This window comes from Pinus tabuliformis, chromosome 5_2 (genome assembly GCF_031772625.1).
Source record: "Pinus tabuliformis cultivar Carrire ecotype Pingquan chromosome 5_2, CPIR1, whole genome shotgun sequence".
NCBI lineage: Eukaryota > Viridiplantae > Streptophyta > Pinopsida > Pinales > Pinaceae > Pinus > Pinus tabuliformis.
The window spans coordinates 935,011,940-935,017,939 of record NC_142306.1 but is presented as its reverse complement, the minus strand read 5'-3'; the positions used below and the strand labels follow the sequence as shown (position 1 = coordinate 935,017,939).

Below are 6,000 nucleotides of genomic sequence, written 5' to 3'. Positions count from 1 at the left end.
AAATGCAAAAAGGGTGATATTGCATATGAAAATAAATGGATAAATTACAAGGTGATATTGTATATGAGAATAAAAGGATTTGGACTTTTCTGTATATGGTGTTTCAGTTTCAATGCCAAAAATCTGCTAGAGCGGTTAAGAGGAAAGCGCTTAATGTTTGTTGGAGACTCAATAAGTCAAAACCAATGGGAATCCATGGTCTGCATGCTTCAAGCAGTGTTTCCTAGCAATAAGAAAACTGTTAGTCAACAAGCTTCAATATTCAAGGCCCTGGTAAGCTGATAAATGTAGTTTCCATGGATAGTTGTGCATTTGATTATATGGTGAGTAATGAAGTCTTCCAATCTTCTTTCTCTTAAAAGGATTATGATGCCTCTGTGGAGTTTTTCTAGGAGTTTGACACAAGGTACACCATAGTTATTATGATTAAGTTCTTTCTCTTAAAAGGATTATGATGCCTCTGTGGAGTTTTTCTAGGAGTTTGACACAAGGTACACCATAGTTATTATGATTAAGTTGGATGCAAAGTTGAGTAGAGTTGATATGTAAATATAGGAAATAAATATATAGTATATGGCAATGCCCACCACACTCATCATCAGTGATTCAGTGCAGACAATGCCATGATTTTGAAACAGGGAAGGTAGAATAATTTGATACATTCTCTTGGATTCATAAGATTTCTTGTAAACCTTCTGTGTGCCATTTCAGAATCATCGTTCAATGGTACCAGAGAAAGAGCATACTTCTCATTCATAACTATATTTCAGTAGCATCCAAGAATAGCATAATATGCAATTTTAAATATAGCTGCTAATCTTGCAGCCTGCTATAATTTTATTTATATCTGTTATAATTTTATTTATATCTGTTGCAATGTTTGTTTTTCTTGCTATGTCATCTCATTTTGAACTAAAGGAACAGGTGCTTAGGACATTTTCAGGCTATACAACTCACAGGAGGCTTACAATTAAGGCCCGAGTCATAAGAGATGGAAATCTAAGCACTTCATCAAGTTGGAGGCAACCACATGTTTGAGAGATCCAGAGTCTGCAATGAATTCACAGGATCGAGCAAAAGTATGCTAAATTTAAATGTAAGTACTTGTTGGTTGTCAGAATATATTTTCTCACTGCAAGAGGGGCAGTTGACAGCAAAAATTGTCAATTTTGATACAGATTGGATTGCCATGCAGTACCATATTCTTCTATAGTTCGTTACAGTAAGGTTGGAAAATTGTAAAAGGAAGGTGACTTAGCAAAGGCTTTGATGATGTCAACATCATAAGAAGGCCAACATTTCGCTTTGATGTCTTGGAATAGCCAACCATCAAACATGACTTGTAACAAATTTCGAGTCAAGTTGTTTGATCTGCCTTCATTAGATGCCAGATAGTGGCAGGGCCATTGAATTATGAATATTTTGCCCATATGCACCAAACATAATTTACAGGCTGATATAAGAAAAGAATGCACAAGTGCCAGTGTAGGATGTAAAAAAGCTTATCGCATAATTTTTCCAGATTGTCCAAACTAACCATTAACACCCTTCTTATTGATGTTTACCACTTTATAGAGTATCATTCAAAAGCATTATTGGCCATCACAAACTTCCAACATACAATTTTATGATAGAGTATGAATGTTTACATAGGAACCATTTGTATCAGCCTAGAGTTCTTACTTCGCTGCCATGGCCATTTGTTGTCACTTCAGAAAATATAGCACTTTCATCAGGGTCATAGCACCAGCTTCATTATTCATGTTATGATGCTCTCTTTCCAAGACATCCTTTTCTCGCTCAAAATCTCTGTGTAATCAGTCAGAAAAGAAAGTATCTAGAGTTGAATCCTAACCTGCCAACAAACAAGGTAACAAGACTATTTATTTTGTATAGATAGCTGAATTCAAAATTTTCTTTTAACTTTTTTTACTTTCATTAAAATATAAAACAACAACAAATAGCTATTGTTAAAACTCTGATGAGAGAAAAACTTTAGGTATACCTCCGGATGCATTACATGTAAAATAGTACCAGTGATAGGGCTTTTAAGGGGCAGAGAAACAGATAATGGAGTGATGGCTCCTACAAAATCTGCGAGGTTGATGGTTGTTTCACCAAGGAAACCAAATTGAGAAGAGCCCTGGCAAGTTGCAGAAATTATATTTAAACAAAAGAAAAACAAATCAGAATTGCTTTAATGTTTTTGTGTTCAAGTCAATATAATGGTAAATATCCAATTATTTAAAAAGGATTAAAATGTATGTAAAAGATGAGAAATAGGCAGTACCGTTGATACAACAAGGTTGTACATTTTTTCGTGATAATTCCCAGTTTTTGCATCTTGCTCGAGTCTTGTAGTTACAAAAATTGCATCAGACCATTGACAAGTTCCGTTATTGATGGAAGCTCTTCCTGTATTGCTTACGATTTTACCTGTCTCTAATGATATCAGGGATATACTCAACTTGTCATATCCCGGTTGTGGTACCTGAAATGAGCAGGACAATATATGTCCATTGTAGTTTTCAACTATGAAGAAACTGTAGAAGGCTAATCAACACAATGCTAGTTCAAAGTTAATAGAAGTTAACATAGGTGCATCCATTCCTCTAGGTATCCTAAATAATCAAGATAATGTAGCAAAACGATCTTGATGACTTGGGTCATGCTCCAAATTGCCTTATTACAAGAAGACAGACGTTAATTAGTTCACCTGTGCTCTAAGAATAGGGTAAACTCAGATTATACAGGATTGTGCTCTAAGGATAGGGTAAACCCTAATTTTACAAGATTGGCACCATTGCAATCAAAGGTCAGCTGTTCTGCTATATTTTCATCTAACATGGTTTTCTCAGGCATGTTCCTGACTTTGTAAATTGTTCTCTGGTCTGGACGTGATATATAATAGGTAAGGAAAAACTATATATTATTTGCACAGTTACTCAAAATGAGAATTCCTAACCTTACTGCAAAGGTTTTTGCATAATTTGTAGCACTATCAAAAATGCAATGCATGAGTTTATCCTTTCAGACACTAATGGAAAACAAATCCATACGTGATAAATTCCGAGACCTGATGCTACGTTTAATAGATTGGTAAGGCGAGTGAACCTCCATTTTGTAACACAATTTATATGCAATTATCCATCTCAGAAGCTACAATTGAAATTCACCTAATCATAACAGCTGGTGAGAACTTGTCCATGAATGGTTTTGTTTACAATGTTTTGCAAATAGATAAGCAACTTGGTCAGGACACATACTTGAGTGACTTGAAACTGGAGTTTGAACTGAGCTTTGGTCTTGTTCCTTTCAACCCTCCATTTTGCTGCCCTAAACATCCTGCTTCAAATTTTGGAAAAGAAATGTTTAAGGGATCAATCAAGGGAGTCTAAAGCAACACCTTGAAATGCATACACTAATTAGAATGCACAATGTATAATGGTAGTTCAATGCTATCATTTGTTAAAGTCTTGAATGAGTAAACATTGATCAACTGTTACGACCCTTTAGCCAATGTAAAGGATCATTTGTGGAAGTAAATGGTACGTGGGTTGATTGTGAGATTAGAATATATAGGAGATACTCTCCTGTTTATTAGAATTTGCAGTGCGATGCGTCGTCATTATTCTAGTTTCCTGTCAGTAGGTACCAAGTTCAAATCTCCGAGCTAGATGCACTAATCTACACCAAGAAGTTTACTGGATATGCCATGCATCCCTTGGGTTACCTTACAGGTTTTTCCTTGGAAAAAAAACCCATTATCATCATTTTGCTTGGAATTCCTGATTCACATTTATTTTTAGCATATTCAGAATAAAATATATTATTTTGGGCTTATAAAGCATTAAAAATGGTAGCAGAGAATTGGTGATTGATTACATCTACTCTGTAGCAGAGTTTCCACCAAAGTTATTTGACATATGTTTTCTGCTTGACCTTCGGGGTTTAATTGAGGTAATCCAGAGAAATCTGACTAAAGAAAAAGGTTTAAATTGGTACAATGGAGTCTGAGATTTATATGAGCAAGTGTTTAAACCTCCATACAACTGAAAATATACAATAGTAAATAGAGGGAATGATCTCGCGGCCCTTAAATTGATCTTCTAAATGAGCATTCCTGTGAACGATTTAACTTCAGGGCCATGAAAATATTTACTTACTCTCAAACCTCCTGTCTTGAATGTCATTTCTGCAGTTCATCTTTCTTTGACGGCACAATACACTTATTTTCCTCTGCAATTTATGAAAATTCTAGCAAGAAACCACAAAAATCCATTAGTTAATCCTGCTCAACACGTGGCCATACTGTCCCTGGAAAAATCCGGGCAGGAAATTACAGAGGAGACACAGGCAAACCTGAGATAAAAAAACAATTTATAATCATTTTTTCAATATTAAACAAGAAATGCGTAATAGGAAAGAAGAAAGAAGAAGACAAATAGGAAAGAAAATTGGAAAAGGAATAAGAGCACTAAAGAAAAGGAATTGCAAGGGGCTCCGACACAAAAAAGAAGCCAAAAAATTCCAATGCTCATTCCGGAAGAAAACGAGATTGCAGAACGCTGGTGATCAAACCCTACGAGCTCTCCCACAAATTCATCTCTACAGGAGCTGCCGAGATCCTTGCTTTGGAGCCAATTTGTAAATATTGGAAAGATTTTACACCCAACCTCCGTGAATTCCATAGGGGTTTTTAGGGTGTTTTCGGCATAGTGCTTGTCTAAATATTCTGCAATTTCATCAGAGTCTTGGATCCATGTTTCCCATCTCTAAACCCTGCGCTTGTGTTTATACCTGTTAACATTTTTTATGAAAAAGGAGAAAACTGAACTTAAATGATGATTCATTTCGAAATGTAAAGAGGTCATGCATGAAGCTGCCATTACTGAAAAAAATAATGATTCACTTCAAAATGTGAAGAGCTCCTGCATGAAGCTGCTATTGATGAACAATTTCGGTGCCTGATAAAGAAATAATTGCAAATTTGCAATATATTGTGGCCAAGACTCGAAACCTTGGAATAAGTGAAAACCTGTAATAAAAATGTGGTGAACAGTTAGGCAAATTACCACTAAACAATCCTAGTCATACTTTTTAATGTTTGTTCAATTGAGTTTCTACACAACATTGACGTGTACCCCTTCTGGTGATGTTTTTTGAGAGTTTATATTTATGCAGCAAGTCTGCAACATATTACTCACCATAAATCTATACAAAATAGATTAACATATTTTCTGATAGTGAAGGAGATATCAGCAAAGCGTTTACCTGTAACAACATAGACTCGTTTACTTGTAACAATGAAGACGATGGTTCTCGAGCTCTCCGCCGATAACAACCCTCCGCCCATAACAGAAATGAAGGCCATGTTCCGCCCGTAACTGAAGGATGAAGGCCATGACGAGTATCTGAAGAAGGAAAACCGTGACGAATATCACGAAATGTGCACAGATGTCAGTAGAGAGCACAGTAGTGGCCCTAAAAAACTGTCCACAGATGTCAGAAGTACATTCTCGTCTGAAGGATGCCAGGTGTCAATCTCACAAGGAAAAGAACGACGAAAGTCTCACTCAAAGGAAGGCCTATCGGCCTAAACATGCTAAAGAAAAATACCATTTGTACATCCCTCGACCTATCGGTTTCCCCTGCCCCCTGCCCACCCCCCATACTAATCAAAACATCTGGGGATATTCAAACTTAATTAAAAACAAATAAAAACTAAATACCCTACTAGATTCTTTTTCTAAGTTATGTATATAACCAATGCAAATGTATCACATTAAAAAATGATTTATAAAAATTATAAAACATGCTAAAGAAAAATACCATTTGGAATGAGGGGTTTCAATAAAATTAATAATATATATATATATCTATATATATATATTAGATTCTTTTTCTAGGCTATGTATATAACCAATGCAAGTGTATCACATTAAAAAATGATTTATAAAAGTTATAAAACATGCTAAAGAAAAATACCATTTGTAATGA

General features: G+C 35.4%; 1 long non-coding RNA gene across 1 annotated transcript; it reads right to left on the bottom strand.

The window, feature by feature from the left end:
- Positions 1 to 1,755: 1,755 nt before the first annotated feature.
- LOC149162338 (uncharacterized) lies at positions 1,756 to 2,122 on the bottom strand. Its single transcript, XR_016261727.1, has 2 exons — positions 2,021 to 2,122; positions 1,756 to 1,855 (listed from the first exon to the last, which is right to left on the bottom strand). It is a non-coding gene; the product is annotated as an uncharacterized LOC149162338 (long non-coding RNA).
- Between the last annotated feature and the right edge of the window lie 3,878 nt (positions 2,123 to 6,000).